The sequence below is a fragment of the Podarcis gaigeae genome (genome assembly GCF_964106915.1).
Source record: "Podarcis gaigeae genome assembly, chromosome: 4".
NCBI lineage: Eukaryota > Metazoa > Chordata > Lepidosauria > Squamata > Lacertidae > Podarcis > Podarcis gaigeae.
In genome coordinates this window covers 74,729,827-74,745,026 of record NC_139677.1, presented here as the reverse complement: position 1 = coordinate 74,745,026, position 15,200 = coordinate 74,729,827, and the positions used below count along the sequence as shown (strand labels likewise).

General features: G+C 40.9%; 1 protein-coding gene across 2 annotated transcripts in view; it reads left to right on the top strand.

Moving 5' to 3' along the window:
• The window catches only part of NME7 (NME/NM23 family member 7), a 70,532-nt gene that overhangs the window by 564 nt on the left and 54,768 nt on the right, over positions 1-15,200 (top strand). Inside the window, exon 2 of one of the 2 annotated variants that reach the window (XM_083737117.1) lies at positions 3,647-3,732. The exons of the other annotated variant lie outside the window; for it this stretch is intronic. The gene's annotated coding sequence lies outside the window, so the exon portion shown is untranslated. The remainder of the gene's footprint in view (positions 1-3,646; positions 3,733-15,200) is intronic. 2 annotated transcript variants of the gene reach the window in all.

The window sequence follows — 15,200 nt, the reverse complement described above, 5'->3', positions numbered from 1 at the left end:
TTCCCCAGCCACTCTGGGCAGCTGCCAACAGAACACTAAAATACAATAAACATTAAAAGCTTCCCCAAACAGGGCTGCTTTCAGATGTCTTCTAAAAGTTTGGTAGTTATTTTTCTCTTTGACATCTGGTGGGAGGGCGTTCCACAGGGCGGGTGCCACTACCGAGAAGGCCCTCTGCCTGGTTCCCTGTAACTTGGCTTCTCGTAGCGAGGGAACCGCCAGAAGGCCCTCGGCGCTGGACCTCAGTGTCCGGGCAGAACGATGGAGGTGGAGACGCTCCTTCAAGTATTCAGAACTTCAAGTGTTCAGAGCTTGGCCCTTCTTGTTCCTAGCCTGACAGTTTAACCACTGTACCATGGGGTGGGGGGGAGAAGGATTTTGTGGTCCTCCATGTGGTGTTGGACTCCCAACTCTCATTAGCCCCAGCCTGCGTGGTCAGGGGTTATCGGAATTGTGTGGCCCAACAATGTTTGAATGGCCACAAGTTCTTCATTTTTGCATTACACTATACTGGCTCTCCTGGTGGTTTCCTGATAGGTTACCTTCTTCCAAAACCTGGAGAGAGAGAGAATGATCAGTTTGGAAGAAATGTGACAGCCAACAGTTTGAGCAAGGGGAGGCCAAAGTAGAGAGCAGCCCATGTATATATTAGTCTTTGGGGATTTACTGAATGAATGCAGATTTGCTTCCACTGTGCTCTCCCTGTTTTTGTATAAGGATACAATGATACTATACTATGCTATACTATACTATTACAAATGTAATAAAACAAAGGCAAAGGGAAAAGACTTAAGGGACATGTGTGCTTCAGCACTGAAGAGGACAAACTTCAAGAGAGAACATTTGAAGCCCCAGCAACAGACGATGAGATCTAAACTATGCCGGCCTATGGACTTGAAAGGGCCTTGCTGTAACTGCTGGTTAGTGGATACTGCGATTTCCCTTTCATTCGGTCATAATTTTATTTATATGCTGCTTCTTCCATGCAAAAAATCACGCTCAAAGCAGTTTACAACAAAGGAAACAGTAACATTTCTCAAAATCAACAATCACAAGAGCAATGCCATAGTAGCATAATAAAATAACAACATAATAGCAAGTGTAACAACATAAAAAAAAAACATTTCAGTGCAATAAGTATAATAAGATTACATTAACAACATAAATCTTGCTGGCAATAGGGAGTTTGAGTTTTACCTTAGTCCTAGAAACACCTCTTCCATCATGTGGCTCACCTTTGACGTTGTCTCCTACATCATAATGATGTCAGATGATAGACAGGTGGGTGATGGTGCCCAGATGCCAGAGTTGGTCCATGAAGGGTGGAGGAGATAACCCTTGCTGTAAAGAAAAGTGAAACATAGAACAGTGATGTACTTTGCATGACAATCTGATACATAATAGCAGGGATGCAGACATTCTGTACCTTTCAGACAGAACGTTCTCAGGGTGACTGACTCAAAGCTGCCTTCTTTCAGTCTAATTCATATCCTAGCCTGATTGCTGAAACAGTCCAGAGGGGAGTGGGTGGTGGTTTCTCCTACTACCATTTCCATCCTACGGAAGACGTTTCCAGCAGAGATTTGACAGGCATCCTCCCTTTTGACTTTTTATGCTAGCAGGCCTATGTGGCTGTTCAAAATTTTCTGTATCACTTTTAAAAATTGTTTTATGTTGTTGTACAGTGCCCTGATGGTTTGCGAGATGGTTACTTTAAATTACTGTATAAATAAGTACCTTGCAGTGTTATTATGAGAATAAAATAAGTGTTCACGAGTGGGGAGCAGGGGAGTAGGCTAAAAGCGTCATAATAACAACATAACATACTTCAGATCAACAAGCTGATTTCTTCTTATTTTTCAGTTATAGCCATTCAGGGTCCTGTAAGCATTACCACTTCATGTGTAAACAGCAAGTTATCTGCTAATGTAGCATGAATTAGGATTTTAAGTAGATAAATTCCTTTACCTGTCTGAGCCACATTTGGGATTTCTTCTACAGAGTGATGACTGATGAGCTGCAGGAGAACATGAGTCATGTGCCATTAGATAACGACTGTCCACCTGACAAACATGGCCCAAGGGGTGGATGTGGGAGATTAGGGTCCAGTCTGCTGACCAGATCCACCCCAGTTATATACCAAACTGTTACTTTAAATATTATATATACAATGTATCCTGAACCAGGGCCAGCCCAAGACATTTTGGCACCTGAGACTGACCCCAAAATGGCTCCAGGGAAGAAGGGTGAGGGAAGATCTACATCAGGAACAAGGTGTAGGGGAAGAAAGATCAACATTGGGATCTTCTGCCCTAATGGCTCCTGCCACCTGAAGCAGTTGCCTCACCTTGCTTCATGGGTGGGCCAGCCTTATCTTGAATACTGCAGATATTAAATGGGGATCAGGGAATGGGTATTATGTTGTGGTAGCAAATTTTCAGGGTACTGTTGTATATATGCATTGTGGCCTATAAAATTGGTGCTATAAAATGGAAGGTAGGTGGTACACGTTCCTATATAACTGGTTAGATGAAACAAAATGTTTGTGTGTGAACCATTGGGGCCTCAAAAATACCTATTAAATTTATCGAGATTGTATTGGAGTATATATTGCAACTCTTGTGAGTCTGTTGAAAGAATAACGAGTGATTTACAATACAATATTTACTTATTTGTTTATTCTTCTAAAAATAAGCATCACATTTTCATCTAATTGTAGATAACTGTGATTAGATGCGATGAAAATAATTTCTAAAAAAATACTTAATACATTTGGTGAATTTACAAAGTAGGATTATACTGTATTGTATAATAAAAATATCAGTTTTAGAGGATCATCATCTGGCAAGATGAAAGCTAGCTTCTTTCTTTAGCCTTAGCCCTTTGTCTGCTTTTATTTTTAGCTCAGTTTCTGTGCTTGCGAGTGTGTGATTTATACTTGCATCACGCATAAAATGAATTTATGTGAAAGTGGGCAGTAATTGTTCTTCAAGCTCACTTCTCCCTCAGCTGGCCCTCTTCCTAAAAGATGACTTTTAAGTGTAACTGATGAGTTTGTTAATGTTCTCAAAATCTCTGGTAGAATTTTCATGATGTAAGCAGCCTGCAGAACGGCCCCTAGTTCAGCAAGAGCAGAATTATGTTTGACTTCAAAGAAGTATGGATAGAAATAAAGGGCTGTATCTCGCTTATTTATTGTTGGAGTAAACCATTGAAATGAATGGACCTAAGCGAATCATTAACAGTATTTTCGATGGGTCTATATTCTGAGTAGGAGTAACAGTGGCTACAATCCCAGTGTTTGTATTTATAGACTGTGGAGAGATTTCTGGGAACTTGTAGTTAGTCACAAAATCTCATGGCCATATCAACCTTGAATTGGGCATGCTGCTGATGCGCCCAGTGCACTGCACTGGTCATTTTTTTTATAAGCCAGGGCCTCACATCCCTCATGTGCAAGAGTAGGAGGCTAGGGTGCTTAAAATGTTTAAATAATGGTGTGAATTTGCTTGAGTATACATTTGATTGGTTATTTGCCTGGGATTGTTTTTTTGGGGTCATTTGCCAAAGTGTACTATGTTTCTTTCATATATTTGTTCCCGTCCATAGTTTAACAATAATTAATTAATAAAACAATTTGTCCTAGTTGGGACTTGATATACTCTGACTTCTGTGGAGCACTAGGTGGAGCCCTTTAGCTGACAAACCTGAACCTGCCATTTCTTTTAAAGGGTGAGTGTTTGCCTGCTGCCCATTACATGCTAACCATATTAGTTGGACCCATTTGTAAACATTCCCTATCCTTGGAGCATTGGAAAACATACTGTGGTAGCTGGAATTACTTTTAAATCGTGTTAGCTGATGCACTTATGGAAGAACATTCCATGAGCAACAGTTCTGTTGTGCAAACAGTTCCATGGGCAACAGTAGTGCCACACAATCAGCATTGTTCTGTTTCATAAATACTTACAATTTAAATGAGACAATCCTCTGTTAATCCATTCAGAATAATAAATAGCACCATTTTACTGAGGGAAAAGATAATACCAATGGAACCAAAGGGAGCAAATGACCGGAAATCCAGTTTAAGTCAGAAAGGTAAAGTACCTACTTCCTGGTGGTCTAATTTCCCCTGTGCTTGCTATAATGGTTATTGATTCTAGTGGAAACCCAGTAGCAGGACGGCAGGTCATTCTCAGTGACAGAAGGCTCCAGATTTAGTCCTTGACATGAAAGGATCAGATAGCTGATAATAGGGAAGGCATCTCTATTTGAAACCCATGAGATTTTCTGCCAATCCAATATAGGACTGCTCTGCAAGTGTGACTAAGGCTTATGCCCTGGTCTGTTTATGCATCTCTGCCATATGCAGCCCCTGTTCAAGCAACCACATTATAGCAGAAATGTTAGAAACATCTGGTTCTGTGTACTGCAGCTGGTTACATTGAATATCTGAGATGGAAATGAATCATTTGTTCCTGATCGCTTATAAGACAACTGATCAGAAATGTCATTGTTCTTTTGAACTGAGAGAGGGCTTGTGGTAGAAATCATACAGAATGACCCTTCATGTTTTGGCAAAAAAGTAAATTTATAGTGTAACTTTTAAATGGGCTAATTTTATGAGTTGATCTGAATAAATAAGGTTTTATTGTTATTTTGTACTTGTGCACTTATTTCCAGGAATTTATACTGTGCCTGTCATTTGGAATCCTCTTGGTCCCCCACCCCCCGCAAACTTTCCATTTTCATCATTCATTACGTTACTCACTGTACTAAAGATATTAGATAAAGGGTGTTTTTTTACACACACATACACCTGTTCAATATTAACTTAGTATCTGTCTTTATGATAGAGGATTTATGAGTATGCCATCAGACATTGTCTGCGCTGGCTGAAATCTGTATTCGGCTGAATTGCCCAAGGGTTAATATTTGACACAACACGAGGTGAAAGAAGCGTTTTAACTTTAATGACAGCCTTGGCAGGAGACTATTTGGTTAAACTATAGTACACAATGCATGCTGGCTCAAAATGTTCCCAGTTGCGAAGGAGAAAGGGATTGGCTGAGCTCTTGGCCTTCTGTGTAGCAAGGTAATAAATTTTTAATAGGCCATGATACTCTCAGAACGTTCAAGGTAAATGCCAAACGTGTGCTCTATGGAACCGCCTTTCCAGCTATTTGGTGCTAACACACACCGGTATCAGCTGGCTGAAGGTCACCTTTCACCTTCACTGCAGTTTCAGGAGAGTCCACGTGTTTTAGAAGTGCTCGGGAAAAGTGTGGAATGCAGAAGAGCAACGTAGCGTGGTGGGTAGAGTGCCTGGCTTGGATCTCAGCCACTTGAGTTGAAATCTCTCATTCATGTACACTCCTACGTACGTTGCCCTCTGTCTATTCAAGGAATAGTGGGATAGAAGTCTGATTTGTAATTACATTCTGAAACGATAGTGAAAAATTAAGCATTGGAGGAGTGGTGTTGAAAGGTGCAGTGTGCGATTTGTGAATATTTCCTTTCAAAGACCCATATGTTCATAAACAAACACACGTTTTTATTTCTAACTTCTGGTTCCAAAAAAAAACCTAGATGAGAAGGCCTCAACAAATGTCTGGGCTCATTTCAGTAAACTGCTCTAGCACCTTCTGAGGACTCCTCATATTATTTTTCACTGGCTTTCAAAAGTGTGTGGCCAGTTGTGGTTGTGTACAAGGCCCCTTACTCAAGTGTCCTGCTGCCAGCATTTGAAATTGGCCTGGTGCATTTTCCTCCTCGCTATTGGCCACTTGTGACCACTAAGTGAAGATGCCCAGGTGCCAGGAGCCAGACATCTCCACCATCTGGAGGTGCATGCCTGGGGATCCTTGGATCTTGACTGTTTTCACACACTTAACAACACATCCTGTAGAATTCTATCCATTATATTTTATCTGTGCAATCAGAATGAATTTCAGGAACCAAAAAGTCGTATTGAAAACTGCTTTCAAGCTGTCTGGCCCCCAAATGGCGACTAGCCATTCAATTTTTACAAGTGTAACTCCTGGTTTAAGGAGTCATTTGGTGCCTAGCATATATATCTGAGTTTCTAACACTAGCTGCTGCCCCTGTGTCGAAGCCCTATTTTGTCTGCCTGCATGTTCCTATAACGGCCTCCTAGTATCAAGTTTTATTCTCCCCACTCTGAAAATTCTGCTTATTAAAATGGGCAAGTATTGCTGTCTTGAGGAGCACTTTGTTCTTATTAAAGGTAACATTTAGAACTTGTTCTATATTCAGTGAGAGCAGAGGGGCCAATTTTAGCACAACCTACTTGGTTTTAATTACAAGACTCTGATTCTCAAACATGCTTGTGTAATTTGTCATCTGTGGTTTGCAATGCTCTTTTATTTGGCTGGTACAACTTGTGAAGAGACGTGGCCTTGCCAAGCAGCAGTAATCCCATATTCACACCACATAGCGCTGCTTATGCCTGTGTGGGCTGGCATCTTTTATCTGTCAGAGATTCATCTCTCCTCTGTCAGAGACAAAGCATAGAACTATGCATCCATAACTGTTTCCAGTAGGATACTAGTTACACAATCATTCTGCCCAAAAACTGGGTTGAGGAGAGCTTCGGAAGCTGAGTCAGACAATTGGTCCATTAGTTCAGTTTCCATTGAATGGCTGTGGCTCTCCCAAGATTTCAGGCGGTTCCGGCCCCTTAATTACCAGGATTTGAACCCTGCATGCAAGGCAGGTGCTCTGCCATTGACTGAACTAGATAAACATGGTATCCTTCAGTTAATACATACAGAAACTGAGCAAGAGAGTTGTCACCTTTTGTCTCTCTGAAATAAAATATTTCCACATATGTGGCTTAGCCCTTCGGTGTAAAAATGCCTTTTAGGTTGCTTCTTTATGCAGAATAAATAAATAAATGGCTGAAGGGATTAAAAAGAAATATCTACCCAGTGAATGAAATAGTGTTAACGTCAATGTAGTGTAGCAATAGACCAGGTCCTGAATTTCTGCATTCCATCTAATTTATCCACTGGACTATAGAAATTGCTGAGAAGCTGTAATTAGTACTAGTCTGAATAAAGAAGGTTTTCACATTCCACCTGAAATCCAACAGTGAAGAGTTTATCTGGGCCTCATGGGGAATTCTGTGAATTGATTATCACAGCGTACTCTTTATTAGCTGAAATAGCACTGAATGAGATTCTACACTGAATGGCTCCATGTTACAGAATTAAACGCAGGTGACGCTGTGGGTTAAAGCCTCAGCGCCTAGGACTTGCCGATCGAAAGGTCGGCGGTTCGAATCCCTGCGGCAGGGTGCGCTCCCGCTGCTCGGTCCCAGCGCCTGCCAACCTAGCAGTTCGAAAGCACCTCCAGGTGCAAGTAGATAAATAGGGACCGCTTACCAGCGGGAAGGTAAACGGCGTTTCCGTGTGCGGCTCTGGCTCGCCAGAGCAGCGATGTCACGCTGGCCACGTGACCCGGAAGTGTCTCCGGACAGCGCTGGCCCCTGGCCTCTTAAGTGAGATGGGCGCACAACCCCAGAGTCTGTCAAGACTGGCCCGTACGGGCAGGGGTACCTTTACCTTTACCTTTATCCTCTGCTCCTATTGGTTTGTTTTCCCAGAGCCTCTTTTTTCCAGAAGATAAAAAATCTTGGAATTCATATGGGCAAAGGCTCTCCTGAAGGAACACTGGGCCTAAGCCACATTTCAAGATGTTCACATTTCACAGAGTTTTTCCTTGTTCTGTAAATCTGTGCTACTCACTTTCTGCAGGTATGCTGAAATGTAACACCACAGTCCTCTTTATTTAATTTCTCTGATGCCCTCAAAGCTACTGCTTATATAGTCATTAAGTAAAGTAGCACGGAAGGGAACCACACCCCCAGAGTTTCACGTTACCACATTATACATACTTTGCTTTGTCTTAGAGGTTTTTGATAAATCTAATTCCATCGCTTTAATTTGGGGATTATTGAGGCATGTAGGTGGTTGAGCTATTTTGCCCACAATTACACAGCATGTCAAGAAAAAAGCTGGGAACATAACATGAGAGTATTGGTGCTTTGCTTTCCAATATCGTTCATTAGCCTTTCCTTTCACTAAAGTGCAAAAGAAGCCGAATGCAGTGTTTCTTACAGTTCTGAACATTTTATTATGGAGTAGCAGAGGAAGGCTTAGCCCCATGCAGTTCTTTGGCATTTTACTAATATAGCTTCAATTGGCACAATCGTGTTTCCTTTCTTTATTGATCTTGGTAACAGTTTGTACAAATGCTTTCTGGCTTCCAAATCTCTCTATAAAATGGCAGCCTAATTTTCTTCCTTAGAAGCTAATTATTTGGGGAGTGATCCTTCCTGCACAGCATAGCTCCATTCCACAGGTGAATCCCCACTGAGTTTTTAAGCAGAGGTTGGATGGTCATCTGTCATGCATGCTTTAGTTGAGATTCCTGCATCGCAGGTGGTTGGAGTAGATGATCCTCAGGACGCCTTCCAACTCTGCAATTATTTGGTTCTATGCTTTAACCTGGTCCCCATTCTCTTGGATTGCTGGGGCCTTTGAATGCATGCCATGACAGTTCTCCAGAGTACTTTTGGGTCAAACAGCTTACTTCCAACCCAAAATAGATGCCACATTAGATACTGAGTCTTGAGCAGAGCTGTTTGTCCTGTTGTATGAGGAAAGTTTCAGTTGTTGACACCTAAGTATGTGAACAAAACAGTAGGGGCTAATGTCCATCATGGCTGTATACTGGAGGAGATAATTCAGTTGGTTACTGCTAATTATCAAAACATATTTGAGGGGGAGGAGTAATGCATACCTCCTTAAAAGTAGCAATTGTAAGACCACTGCTGAAAACTCTTGGTCCCCTTGTGCTGGAATATTGTACCCCTGCTTTTCTTTTGCCCAGTGTGTGTGGTCCTATGGCTGGTGGCTTATTGGCTAAACCATTGACTTATGTTTTTTTTTTTTAAATATTTTTTTATTGAGTTTATGAAATACAGAAAAAAAGAATAAAGGATAGATATAAGAAAATAGAATAGAAGAATAACAAATTTCCATGTTCTTTTTTCCATCAAATCTAAAGGACTTCCCCGCATCCTCCAAACCCTGCATTCTCTGTAATATAAAGCATCAGCAATTTGTTAACTTATTTCGAAGCTTATTGTATCTTCCATTTTATCATGTTACCTAATTTCAAATATACTGTAACTCAATTCTTGTACGTTTTATATTAAACACAATAAAGTTGTTTCATTATTTTACCTCTAAATTCTTGTGTCTTAATTTCCATTTCATTAACTTACATTTGCTGAAGCTAGAGTTTCCTAAAAGGTGCATTTTTTTTAACATTCATACAGCTTATAATGTTTTTTCAAATAGTCCTTAAACTTTTTGCAGTCCTCCTCGATTGTTTCTTCTCCCAAGTCTCGGATTCTGCCAGTCATTTCGGCCAGTTCCATGTAGTCCATCAACTGCGATTGCCATTCCTCCAGCGTGGGTAGATCTTGTGTCTTCCAATGCCTTGCAATCAAGATCCTAGCTGCTGTGGTAGCATACATAAAAAAAATTCTATCTTTCTTAAGTACTCTCTGGTCCACGATGCCCAAAAGAAAGGCCTCCGGTTTCTTAGGTAAGGTAAATCTAAGTACCTTTTTTAGTTCATTATGAATCATCTCCCAAAAGGCCTTCACTTTCGGGCAAGTCCACCAGAGATGAAAGAATGTCCCTTCCGCCTCTCTGCATTTCCAACATTTATTGTCAGACAGGTGGTATATCTTAGCTAGCTTGACTGGGGTCATGTACCACCGGTATACCATTTTCATAATATTTTCCTTCAAGGCAGTACATGCCGTGAATTTCAAACCGGTGTTCCATAACCTTTCCCAGTCTACAAACATGATGTTGTGCCCCACATCCTGCGCCCATTTTATCATGGCGGATTTGACTGTCTCATCCTGTGTGTTCCACTTAAGCAGCAAGTTATACATTCTCGAAAGTAGTTTATTTTTTGGCTCTAACAGTTCTGTCTCTAGTTTCGATTTTTCCACCTGGAATCCAACCTTTTTATCTATTTTAAAGACCTCCTGAATTTGAGCATAGTGCAACCAATCTCGCACCTTGTTTTTCAGTTTTTCCAAGCTCAGCAACCTCCAATTGTCTCCAATTTTTTCGATTATTTCCCAATATTTAGGCCAATGGGCCTCCATGTTAAGTCTCTTACGTGCCTTGGCCTCCACCGGTGAGAGCCACCTCGGAGTCTTACTCTCCAATAAGTCTTTATATTTTGTCCAGACCATCAAAATTGCTCTTCTGACAATATGGTTTTTAAACAATTTGTGCACTTTAACCTTGTCATACCACAAATATGCATGCCACCCAAACGCATTATCAAACCCTTCCAGATCTAGGACATCAGTGTTCTCCAATAAAATCCAATCTTTCAACCAGCAGAAGGCTGCAGATTCATAATATAACCTCAAGTCTGGCAGGGCAAATCCCCCTCTTTCTTTCACATCAGTTAATATTTTAAACTTTATTCGGGGCTTTTTGCCCTGCCAAACAAACTTAGATATATCCTTCTGCCACTTTCCAAAACATTCCACCTTGTCCACGATCTGTAGGGCCTGAAACAAGAATAACATTTTCGGCAATACATTCATCTTTACGGCAGCTATTCGGCCTAACAAGGAAAGTTTCAATCTTGACCATGTTTCCAAATCTCTTTTGATTTCTGACCAACATTTCTCATAGTTATCTTTAAACAAATTCAAATTTTTGGAGGTCAGATGCACCCCTAGGTATTTTACTTTTTTAACCACATTTAGTTCTGTTTCTTTAAAGAACTCATCTGTTTCTGTAACTGTCAAATTTTTTGCTAAAACTTTGGTTTTTTGCTTATTTAACTTAAACCCCGCCACCCGACCAAAGTCAGAAATTAATTCTAACACTCTTTTAGTGCTAGAGACTGGTTCCTGTAATGTTAATACCAGGTCATCTGCAAATGCTTTCAATTTATATTGTTTCACTCCGACCTCAATTCCTTGGACCAACCGGTCCTTTCTAATCATGTTTAGCAACACCTCCAGAACTGAGATGAACAATAGGGGGGATAGGGGGCACCCCTGACGTGTCCCTTTTTCAATTTTAAACTCCTCTGTCACCACATTGTTTACTATCAATTTAGCTTTTTGTTCTGAATAGATTGCTTCTATACCATTTTCAAACCCCCGCCCCACTCCCATCCCTTCCAAATTTTTCTTCATAAACATCCAAGAAATATTATCAAAGGCCTTCTCTGCATCAATAAAGATTAAGACCGCTCTAGTGTTAAGATTTGTTTGTAGAAGTTCCAAAATATCAATAATGTTTCTTGTATTGTCAAACAAATGCCTACCAGGGAGAAAGCCAGCCTGGTCCTTATGGATCACTTCATTTAATACTTTTTAAAATCTACTTGCCAGGATATCCGCAAAAATTTTGTAATCCACATTTAGGAGTGAGATGGGGCGGTAGTTCTTAAGCTGAGTCTTTTCAGTTTCTAGTTTAGGTATCAATGTGATGAAAGCTTCTTTCCACGTTTCCGGTGCCTTCCTCCCCTCCATGATCTGGTTACAAACCTCCATCAAGGGATGTATCAAATAATCCTTTAAAACCTTGTAGTATTTGGAGGTTAGTCCATCAGGGCCTGGAGACTTGCCCAATTGGAGATTCTGAATGGCACTTTCAATTTCTTGCTGTGTGATGTTACAATTCAGGGTTGTTCTCATTTCCTGGGGTATTTTTTGTAATCCATTAGTTTTAAGAAATTGATCCACCTCGGAAGCTTTTTGCGGCCCTTGTGAGTAGAGTTCTTTGAAATATCTCTGGAAACACTTTCTAATTTCCTCAGGTTTCTGAACCATTCTCCCTTCAATCTCTAGATTTGTAACTGTATTAAGTTTTTGTCTCTTTTTCAACTGCCATGCTAGCAGTTTCCCACACTTATTCGCTGATTCAAAGGATCTTTGTTTCATTTGTTTAATTTTCCATTCCACCTCTTGATTTATCAATTTCGAATATTGCGCCTGGAAAAATTTCACTTCTCTTAGCACATCCTTCGACTTAGGCCTAGATCTTAATTTTTTCTCTCCTTCTCTTATTTTCTCCAATATCTTCTCCTTCTTTTCATTCCAGAGCCTTTTCTTAATCGTGTTTTGTTGTATTAGAAACCCTCTCATGACTGCTTTACTTGCGTCCCAGATTATTCTTTTTTCCACGGTGGTATTCAAGTTTATCTCAAAATAGTCCTTTAAGGTTTTTTGGGCCTTCTTAACAATCTCCTGATCTCTTAATATGGTGTCATTCATTTTCCATCTAAAGGATCCGGTTGTATTTAGTCTCAGTTCCACTTTCAAAGCATTATGGTCGGAGCAAGTTTTTGGGCAGATTTCCACTTTTCTAGTCTTAGGTACCAGTCCTCTAGTTGTCCATATTTGGTCGATTCGTGTCCATGTCAGATGAGCTTCAGAAAAGAAAGTTCCTTCTTTCCCTAGAGGGTTCTTAACCCTCCATATGTCAATTAAGTCCATATTGTCAGTCATTTCAAAAAAAGTTTTAGGTAGTCTGCCATCTTTCAATATGTTGACACTTTGTGACTTATCCATGTTTACAGACACAATCCCATTCATATCACCCAACATAATGATGTTATTGTAGTCCAAGTAATCCAGCATAGTCTCATGCAGCTTCCTGAAAAATTCCGATTTTCCCTCATTTGGAGCATATATTCCTAATATCAAAAATTTTTCTCCTTGTGTCTGTATTTCAATCGCCAAAATTCGGCCATGTTCATCTTTGAATAAAAATTTCGGTGACAGGCTCTCCTTTGCATATATCACCACTCCTCTTTTCTTAACTTTATCCGAAGAAATAAATTCTTGGCCTAGTCTTTTATTAATTAGCACTTTTCTGTGGAGCCTTGTCACATGTGTTTCTTGTAGGCAAATAACGTCCAATTGTTCTTTTTTCAAAATGTGGAAAACTTTTCTTCTTTTTTCCGGGGAATTTCCGCCATTTATGTTCCAGCTAAGAAGCTGCAGAGACATCCTGGTTCAATTAGCGGGTCCTACAATGGGGTATCTAGGTTTCCCTCCGATCCCGGAGGTAGTAGTGCTGGTCCAGATCCAGACGGTGTAGCTTTTGAAGGTGGTCCCGGTGGTGGTGGTGGCTAAGAAGCTGCGGCTCCTTTTTGCAGGTCCTCCTCGTGGTCGTATAGGAACTTCTGCTGGTCTTCAGGTGATTTAATTTTTATTTTCCTTCCTTTGTAAGTAAATGATAGTCCTTGTGGAAACTCCCACCTATAAGGAATTCCGTTGTGTCTCAACAATTTGGTCAAGTCTATATAGGTAGTCCTGAGATCCAAGAGATATTTGGGTATATCTCTGTAAATTTCAGCCTTTTTACCTTCTATCTCCAAAGATTTCTTGAAATGTAGGCCTAATATCTTATCCCTCTCTTCTCTTGATCTCAGAATAACTAAACAGTCTCTGGACTTGTCTTTCTTTACAGATCTTCCCAGTCTAAAGGCTGTCACAATTTTAAAGTCCTTATCTTCCTCAATTCCCCAGAATTTGGAGAACAAAAGTGTCAGAAATCCCTCTAGGTTGTCTTTCTCCAGTTCCGGGATGGCCCTTATCCTGAGATTATTTTCTTTACTTTTCAATTCAACCAATGACAGGTAGGCTTGTTGTTCCCCTACCTGTCTTTTCAGAGGCCTTACTTCCCCTTTAATCTCATCAACCTTTATGTTCGCCTGTTCTGCTTTTTGATTGGCTTCCACAGCTAATTTGTAATTTTCAGCCGTAGCTCCTTGCAGTTTCTCGATTGCCTGTGTGTGCTGCGAAACCTGTTCAGTTAATTTGCCAATAGAGGATGTAGCTTGGTCGATTTTTGATGTTTGATTATCCACTTTTTGATTTAAAACTGCCAGTTGTTCCAAAATTTGTTTCAAGACTGTTTCAGATCCTCCAGTTGCCATATCTTCTGCAGCAGGCTGTACAATTTCCACCTCCTGTGCTGTCAGCACAGTTGGGACAGATGATCTGCGTTGATGAGTTAAAGTTGTTTGCAAAAGTTGCCCAGATTTTTTCTCTTTTTCTTTATCTTTGGCTTTAGCTGCTCTTGTTCTCCCTGAGCCGCTCATTCCACACCTGCCTCTATTCAAGGTCAAATGATCTTTTGTCCCATGAGAAAGACAAGTCCAGAGTATAAACAATTAAACCACAAAGAGTTTCAATAAAGTTCAATTCCCAGGCCACTATATTTCCACAATCCTCTGGGGGGGTATTTCAAAGTTTCAAAGAAGGAAAGAACTATTTTCCGCCATTGAAGTTCCTATATTCCCCATGTTTAGATTTTTGTAGTTCCAGAACACAAAAGGAAGGTTTCCAAAGCTTCCAGTTTCTTATAATCAAGCCACAAGGTGTCAAGAGAGGTCCCAGCAACAATGTTAAACATTAGTATCTCAGTCTGTGCAACAGTTTAAGTCTCTGCTACAATGTCGTCAATTTGACAGCAGTTTGACAGTTCTCTTTTATACGCTGGCAGCCCGACGACGGGGTTACCCCTTCTAACTCCGTTTAGCTCAAAAATAGGGGGAAAGTTCCAGAGGGCAAAAGTCCATAAATTTCACAATTCTTTCCCTTTTTATCCTCAAAATGCAAAGTCTATCAATGCACTCTTTCTTCCACTTTTACAATCCCTTTTAAGCACTTCAGCTCGCTTCAGAGCCCTTGCTTTGATCTGATTAGCAGGGTCGGGAGGCGGACTTCCTGTTACTCGCCTCCCGTTTTCAGCCGAATTTCTCCAATTTAGTTAAAAATTTAAGCCCCTTACTCACGGGTATGTTGCTCCAATTCCGATATTTTCAAGAAGAAAGGTCAGCGCTCATCAGCAGCAGCAGCGCGGCTTTGCTTCCACGAAAAGAGCGATGAACTCACAGCGCTGCTCCCCCTTTCACGTTCCGGAGCCTCTTACGAGGTTCCTTCTCCGTTTCTGGGGGGGCTCAAGGCGCCCGCCGAGTCCCACGGCCGCAGGCTCGCTCTGCCTGCGGTTTTTCTTAATGGGTCTCCGCTTTGCCGCAGCGGACGACCCTTTTTCGCGGAGCCCCTCTTCACAAAGTAAAGAGGACCGCCATTGCTGTTTTGCGCCGCC